The 8,928-nt window shown below is 33.7% G+C and overlaps 1 long non-coding RNA gene across 1 annotated transcript; it reads right to left on the reverse strand.

The window, feature by feature from the left end:
- Positions 1–1,797: 1,797 nt before the first annotated feature.
- On the reverse strand, positions 1,798–4,511 carry LOC149152156 (uncharacterized). The gene is made up of 4 exons (XR_016262594.1): positions 4,380–4,511; positions 3,797–4,180; positions 3,621–3,673; positions 1,798–2,314 (listed from the first exon to the last, which is right to left on the reverse strand). It is a non-coding gene; the product is annotated as an uncharacterized LOC149152156 (long non-coding RNA).
- Positions 4,512–8,928: the final 4,417 nt, after the last annotated feature.

Genomic DNA, 8,928 nt, shown 5'->3' on the forward strand with positions numbered 1-8,928 from the left:
CACCACAACTTTTTGTTTAACATAGTTGTTTGTAAAGCAACAACTGTTATTAAGAAACAACATGTAAGAGTTCGCATTTGAGCTTGCTTTACTTCATAGTTTACCCATTTGAGCTTGCTTTACTTCATAGTTTACCCAGATAAAAATTGATTATTTCATATATAGGAAAAGCTATAAATAGGAAAAAAACATAAAAGATAATACCTCAACGAATAACAACATGGGATAATAGGTTTGCAATCATTAGATGCAAAAGATGGCAAGAATAATGTTGATGTCTTGGTGAAAATGGCCATTACCTTATAAGAGTGGGTCCACCTAAATTCAGTAATGGATAATGAGAGAACAAAGGAGAGGTTTCATAAGAAATTAGATGCAAAAGATGGCAAGAATAATGTTGATGTCTTGGTGGAAATGGCCATTACCTTATAAGAGTGGGTCCACCTAAATTCATAATGGATAATGGATAATGAGAGAACAAAGGAGAGGTTTCATAAGAAATTCTTTGATATTTATTTTGAGAGTTCATATTTATTTTGAGAGTTCATTTACATGAACTTTTAGGAGCTATGAATAGTGGGAGCTCCTACGATGGATTTTAGTATAAAAAAGTTCATTTACATTATCCTTTTAGGAGCTATGAATAGTGGGAGCCCCTATGATGGATTTTAGTATAAAAAAAACAAATTGCACGATCTTCACATCTTGTAATAGAATGGATACTGTTAGATATAGTGCATGATATAATCCATGTCAGTTCAATGTCACAGATGATGTCACAGATGTTAGATATAGTGCATGATATAATCCATGTCAGTTCAATGTCACAGATGATGTCACAGATGTCCATGTGGCAGGTCTAGAGTTGCAGGAAAGCACTAATCTGAAGAGCTGGAACAATCCAAAAGAACTACTCTCGAGTACTCGTTAGTTGATTGCAAATGCTATGGAAAAGAGTCCAAAGTAAATCTTTATTGAATCTAAAATGAATGCCAACATCAAAGCCACCATCAAAGACCAGTGTTATTGAATCTAAAACAAATGCCAACATCAAAGCCACCATAAAAGTCCAAAGTTAAGCACAGGTACTCCCGAATAAAAATAAATAAATTGTGATAAACTGCATTGCAGTGATTAGTATATGGCTCCTTCTTTGCTACGTCTTCCTACAAATTCATAATCTTATATTTTCTAATTCTGTTTGTAGGTTTAAATTCAACAGTGGTGTGTCAGGGTAAAGAGGAATTTGGGTGGTCCCAATTGTTTGGTCAGGTTAGCTAGAAAAGAGTATGTTGCCAACTCCCTAGGCCAACACTAGCAAGAAGAAATCATGGTGGAGATGATGGTTCCATTAGGAGAGGATTTAGATCAATATCAATATTGTACTGAATTGGAAAATAAATAAATTGCAAAATAGTATGGAATTATAATTTCAAATTGATGATTTCAAAAATGTCAGTCCCATCTTATAGATTTTCTTGCATAAACACACTTTTGATCATAGACTCCACTCCTATTTTTATCTAAATAGTATTACACCACCTCTGTTCAATGACCATTTTAATTTTTTAATATTTAAAAATTGTCCCTGGATTTCTAACAGTTCAAACTTGTTCTTTTTCAATGCAATGTGAAGATTTTTGTTGTTGAAAGAATACATATGGGATCGAAGGAAACAAGCAAGCATTGAAATGAAATTGCAAAGGATTAACTTAAATAGTGAAAATGCTTAATTAACCACAATGCAGAGTTGTATACACAGAGTACCATGAGAATAACACCAGTGTTTGTCCACACACCAAGAATTACAACATTACATTCCAACCAAAAACCAAACCATGTCCATTAGTCATTGGTGATTTAGTCATAAGTGTCATGGCAGGACCGCGGGCCAACTACCAAAACATTTTATCAAAAATACCTGTAAGTCCTACATTGTAAAACTCAGTGAAAATACTACGATTGTGAATGCTATTTTTTTTAGCATTTTATACAAGCATTGATGTTAACATTTATCTTATCTTCACTTGCACATCTTAACCAGCCAACATCCATATCTCAACTCTGTTGCAGTAAATCAAGGCGGGGAGACCCAATCCCTTCTTTTTCACTTCCTTCAATAATGTACCTCATCATCGTTCTTCCTTGGACAACAATCATCATCACAGTCCAATTGCATATGCAATTGGCAAAGATATGTAAATGTTGCGCTCTTTCCAATGCCCTGGATATGGCCTTGAGGATATGGAAAATTTCACATGTTCCCTTTCTGCTTTTGCATTCCACTAATGGAGGAGAAGTGGAAGATGCTTACCTGCAAGGATAACATAAAACAAGGAGGTGTACAACCTTTGTGCATACATTCTCTTAACATTGTTAGTGAAAATTCTGTACAACACCATGCCACCAATTTTCCCCACATTACATAAATATCTATGCTTCAGTGCATATTAGCTAAAAAGCAACAGTCTCTGGAGTGAATTCCACAATGAAGAAGAAACCATTCATCACCGGGGAAAATTCAAGAACAGAGTGGTATCTCTAACCCAAAGATAGACTTCAATGTTTTTCGAATTACCTCATGGCTTAGACACCTTCCCTCCATGCATGCAACAACTAATTTTTCTCATGGTTTATTTTATTTTATCTTTAATTACTTTTTATATATACTAATAATTCTAGAGTGCATATTAGCTAAAAAGCAACAGTCTCTGGAGTGAATTCCACAATGAAGAAGAAACCATTCATCACCGGGGAAAATTCAAGAACAGAGTGGTATCTCTAACCCAAAGATAGACTTCAATGTTTTTCGAATTACCTCATGGCTTAGACACCTTCCCTCCATGCATGCAACAACTAATTTTTCTCATGGTTTATTTTATTTTATCTTTAATTACTTTTTATATATACTAATAATTCTATCTCCATGAAAGAAATAATTAAAATAAAGTATTAAACATTTGGATTACATGTGGGCTTGGATGCAAGCTACGTTCCCCTGTCAGGAAGGGGACCTTTGAAACCAATGGATAAAAATATTAAAATCACTTCTTTAAAACATCGAAGCTTTCAAAAGAGCTGATAAAGTTATTAAAAGAATTTTTATAAACCTGATAACGAGATCATAATCACATCAATAAGAATAAGAATAAGTAGTATAACACCCGAACAGATTGTATTTTCTTGAGGAATTCACCAGACACTCGACAGGGAGAGAGGGATTTACCACAAAAAATGCACTTTCTGCTAAATTTTCTGCTCCTTTTAAAATTGTTTCACAAATTCCTTTGTTTCAAACTATTTCACAAATTCCTTTGTTTCAGATAAAGAAGAGAAAGAACTAGCCAAAATAAACTAAATTTTTTCTCCTGCAGGTGACATTCCATTCCAGTTGGAGCCTTCTAAGCTCAATAAGAGTTATTTATCGAACATATGCTGGAAAGGCTAAAGCCGGAGCAAGACTGGAATATTCTAAGCTTAAAAGCTATTTATCGAGCATATGTTGGAAGGGCTCAAGCTGGACCTGGGCGGGCTGAAGACGGACTTGAGCCTTGCTGACCCAAGAAAATCACATGAACCTTAAACATATCAAAAATTTGTCATCTGGGGAGTGGAAATACCTCAGCCCAACAGTGGTGGCCTCTACACAATTGTGATGCCCATGCCGTAGCTCCTTTGTATGATAAAAATATCCAAAACACGTTAGTGGTAGGCATATTTAAGCGTCAGAAAGAGTCAGGTAGGAAAAAAAATAAAAAAACATAGTTGGGCATCATGGCTAGGAATTGACATTTACCTAATTGCATTGGGTCACATAGTCTACTTCATGATGGCCAGGTTTCTGTGGTGGTGGAAAGAAAATAGTATCCTCTGATTTGTGCATGGCTAGAGTGGTAGCAGAACAATGGTCGTAGGAAGAAAAAAATGGCAGAAATGTTCTATCGAAACCCCTCTATTTGTAGACATACGACGAAAAGCCTCATTTCTCTCATGGAAACCATGTTCCCTGGGTGTGGTTTCTCTCGTCGACTCACTGAATTTTGCAAATGTCAGAAGGCGGTGGGGAGGTCGGGGATGGTTGGTAGGTCAAGCATTGAAGGGTAGCGGATACCCCTTAGCCCAGCAAAGGTAAGATATCCAAATTCCTCTTTACCCTGACACTCCACTGTTGAATTTCAACCTACAAATAGAATTAGAAAATATAAGATTATGAATTTGCAAGAACCAGTAGCAGAGAAGGAACCATCTACTAATCACTGCAATAACCTAAAATCCTATGCTGTTAACTTGTATCAACACCCAATCGTGCCATTCTCAAATCAAATTGAAAGAATTGCAAAATTTTTAGTGACATTGAGACATACAATACTGTAGGGTACCTGATGAGAGAACAGATGAGGAGATTGTCATGGACATGCCGAATCCAATATCATTTTTCCCCTTCTACTCTCTGAAGTTCAGAGTATCAGGGGAAAAATTTCAGTCGGCATAGTTGTTTGTTCAACACAACTGTCAATATTAACAACCACGTGTAATCACTCGAGGAGAGTGAGCTGCACCAACAGCCAGATGCATAGTCAAACATTTAATTTTAACTAAGTAATGCTACAGTGAGGCTAGTGTTACTGAATTTTGCCAAACAATTTTCCAGAAATTCTCAATAATATGAATTTTAATACAAAGTTATGTTTCTCTGAGCCCTGGGAAGAGGCCAAATAAGACCTCCAAGCTTTTGATTGGTTAACATAAAACCTTTCTAGTGTTTAATAGGCTAACAAAAAAGTAAATTAAATCATATAAAACAATACTTTCGGTTAAGAATTTGATTTTTATTTCATCGTCTCATATTTCAATGTAGAACGATTACAATAGTCCCTACATCCGTAGAGCGAGGACTAATAAAATATCATATGAAGGGAGAAAAACAACATGCCATAAACATGGCATGGAGGATTTCATCATATGTTAGACTTCAAACGTGATGTTTGATAGGTCATCGTTTGCATCTCTTTGTGAAATATATGTACAACTGGTTTAATTGTTACATAAAATAGTTTATATGAGAATTTATGTGTTTGTTTACGAAAAATGAATAATTATTTTTAATTGTTATATTAAGAGGTGTGTTTTTCAATATAAAAGAGATGTTGAATTTTTTTTTGGTTTTAATTCGGAGTGGGAAAATATATTTTTGTAAATAAAAGTAAAATATTTTTCAAAGATAAAATAATGTAAATTATAATAAAAATAAAAACAATTATAAAAATTTTGTTCATTATAAGTAAAATGACAACCATTAATATGGTGTTATAAATTCTTATCTACTTTATTTTAGGAGGAACCTCAATTCGACCTTTTTCAATCATTAACCTAAATATAATCTTTATCACCCTTGAATGTGCCAAAATAGGCAATCCATTGCTCTCATGTCAACTATTTGCATCTATAACATTCCCTGCTTGCCAACATGTAGCCTGTATAGTGTACAACTTGCTTTAAGCTTAGGAGCGATTGAGCGTAGAGTTTCTAGAGAATATTTTCCCAAGAGGTTCAACTTAACTTGGACTAGCATCAGAGAGCTTGGGGTCAATAATTATGGAATTTTCTGATTTCTAGTAGTCTTAAGTGTCTATATACATCTTCCTAGACATAGGATAGGCCTGTATAATGAGACTCTCGTAGGGGTGAAGGAAGAGGACAAGATAGTGAAATAACATTATTTTGTAGAAATACCACTAAACTAGGCCCCCACTCGTTGCATGAATGAGCCCCTTTTATGTGTGAGACAAGGGAAAATAAGGAGTAAGGGATTAGAGGAGTACTCAGCACTAGAAGGTATACATATTGATTGTAATGTTGTTTTATATGAATGTAAAGTCAATTTCCCTCTCTACATTTTCATGTTTGTGAGATCATGTTATCTTTTGATGTGATTGGATTTGGTTTGTAACCTAATTTTCATTCTTGGAAAAGGGAAAAACTTCATCTTTGTTTATTTTTGTATATGTGTCGATGTTGGGATCAAAAATTTGGAGCAAGACCTTTGGTCAAGAGAAAAACTTCTAACTACTGCAATAGATCTATGATCTTCATCAACATGCATAATATGTAAGTATCTCCCTACTTCAACCATTTCCATTTCATGTAAATGATTGTTTGCTATTAGACATATGAACTTCTTACATTTTTATTTCCAATTATCTAGTAGATCCTAAGGTGGGATATATGGAACAATAGGCCCTTTGTTCTAAGCATAAATTAAAGAAGAATAATTGATGACTCCACGAGGGAGAAATCCCTAGATTTTGAATTATAATTAGGAGAATTATGAGGTCGAAAATGGGCCTCAAAAAAAAAAAAAAAAATAACAAAAATATCTTAAAAGAACCAAACGATTCAATATGATGATGTCATCCCCAAGGGAAAATATTTTTGGGGGGGAAGGAAGAAAACTTTTTTTTAAATTATATTTTCAACTTATCTCCTTATAGGTTTACATAAATTTCAAGTGTCGAAACTCATTGGATATATTATTTAATTATGCATCCAACAAGTGTATACACTTGACATTTGAGTAAACATATTAGGCGATATGTGGAAAATACAATTAAAAAAAGTAGTTTCCTTTCTTTTTCTTTAAAATTCATAACTCTTGTTTTATTATTTTAACTATTATTTTATGAGTTTCCTTAGGAGGTCCATTTTAGGCTACAAAATTCCCCTAATTTTCTATATTATTTATATCTCTCATTTTTATTAGTTTCTAAATAGTTGTCTGCAAACTGTGAGCTCCAATAGGTTGTTTCAGCCCAGATCCATAACCTAAGGCTCAAATCTGATACTTTTTTTTATATTAAAAACATGAATTTGCAACTTCATCGCTCCTAACTAGTGGATTACAAGGTAACTAGAGCTTGTGGTTTCTCACTACTAGTGTTTCTCGATGCAACCAGTATAAACCTTGCCCCTTTTGTGGGAGAAAGTGTCTTCATAACTTAGCTTTTTGCTGACATTTGTATGCTTTTTTTTCTCTATGAGGCTTGGATCTATCTTCATTTTTTCATGAAGGGTCAAGTATAAACTAGATATGATATAAATATTATCCTTTTCAATAAATATAATTGCATCTTGTACCTTGTGCTAGTTTGTGTGAGATGTTTTCCTTTGGTTTCCCGATTTGGTGATAGATCACCTGATAACTAAGATAACATTGTGAAATTGATCTGACCTTCCTAGGTAGTATGTGTGTTCTTCTGATTTGGAATATTGCAATGAAATCTAAGTTGTGTGGAATTTTATTTCATGGTCCTTTATTTTGGGTTTGGGATTGTTTTCCCATTTAGACCATTGTATGTGTAGTTTTTGGATACCTACATAAAGTTATAGATTGTATTACATTTTGCATTGTGCGTGAGTTTTTTTCTTTTTTTTTGGTTTAATAAGCAACAATTAACATATTTTTCTTTCAAAACCATAGTTTCCTACTTTTGAGTGGCTTTTTGGTGCTTTTGAATTTGCATCTTTAGAGTGATTGACTTGATTTCCAAGTTTAAATTATAATTTCTTTTATGTATTTTATGAATACAAAGAGATCATTGAGGTAGATTGTGAGGTTTTACATATCATTTGGAAGAAGAAAAAGATCTCTACTCTTCCTCTAGCTAGTTTTCATTGAATTAGAAAAGCAATTGCATTTTTCATATAACATGCATATTGGGTTGCTTTTAAGTCTCTTACACACAATCCTAGTTGCACTCTATATGCTTGAATAAACAATATCCATAGAATAAATAACTAATAAAATGAATTTAGATTTTTTTATTATAGCACAATAACAATAGCATAAGGGTATAGATCCCTGAAATAGGTTTGGAGAGGACACTCCTTAAAGCTACAAAATTAAAACCAGTTGAACTAAAGACAGTAAATCCATTATCACATCAATTTTTTGCTAAAAATATCCTCTTACGTGAGATTCAAAGATGTGGTCACATTGGGAACTTGTGTAGTGACATCCCCACTCCCTTTCTATTGGTGTTCATTGTATAGTTCCCATTAACGGGAATATTTGAGAGGCATATGGCTCACTTTAAGCAATAGTTTGAGAGGATTTGAGCTTAGCTTCCCTACATACACATATGGTTATGATCACATGTATCCCACAAACCATTTAGTTGTGAGGTGGTAACATTTCTTTCCTATATTTTAGGGATCTTAACTAGGTTATTGTTGGTAGGAAGTCACCATGATACTTAAGGAAGAAATCATCACAATATTAGTGCTCATGGGTGGTGACACTCAGCATCATTGAGGTCATTTATTCTAGTCAAGTTTCGTAAATTGAGGTTAGGGTAACTGATTCTTAGTCCTTTGCTAATCAAATATCCTTGGGGATTTCACCACCTTAGACAACTTGGCTTTCAAGAGGTACCTTTATAGCTCATTTACTTGTTGCATCTCTTAGGGCCTTTTATAATGTGAGTTATTTGGTCCTAGTCTAATTGGCCATAGAGGTGTCTTAATTAATCAATTAATCAAAATTATATACTCATTGTGGATGAAAAAATTATTTTTCAATATTAAAATTTAAGAAACCTTTGTCTCGAAGAGGAACATCCACTGCCAAAAATATGTAGGATAACTTCATCATTAAATGGATTAAATAAAACTATATTTGGGAGGGTTATATTTTGGAAAAAGGGGGAAGATAAAGTAATGCTTGAATTAGTAGATGAAATTACACCAGTACATGTAAACCCACCTTTGTTTAATAATATTAACCCCATAATTCTACAAGTGAGTGTTTGTTCTTCTAAACCATTTTCCTTATTATTTCATCAAATGGTTGGTTAGAGTGATGAATACACCAAGGGAGAGATGGGACCTTCATCACCATCTATTTGTAGAGTTTCATTCATGATGTCTTAA

The sequence above is a fragment of the Pinus tabuliformis genome, chromosome 9, assembly GCF_031772625.1.
Source record: "Pinus tabuliformis cultivar Carrire ecotype Pingquan chromosome 9, CPIR1, whole genome shotgun sequence".
Classification (NCBI taxonomy): domain Eukaryota; kingdom Viridiplantae; phylum Streptophyta; class Pinopsida; order Pinales; family Pinaceae; genus Pinus; species Pinus tabuliformis.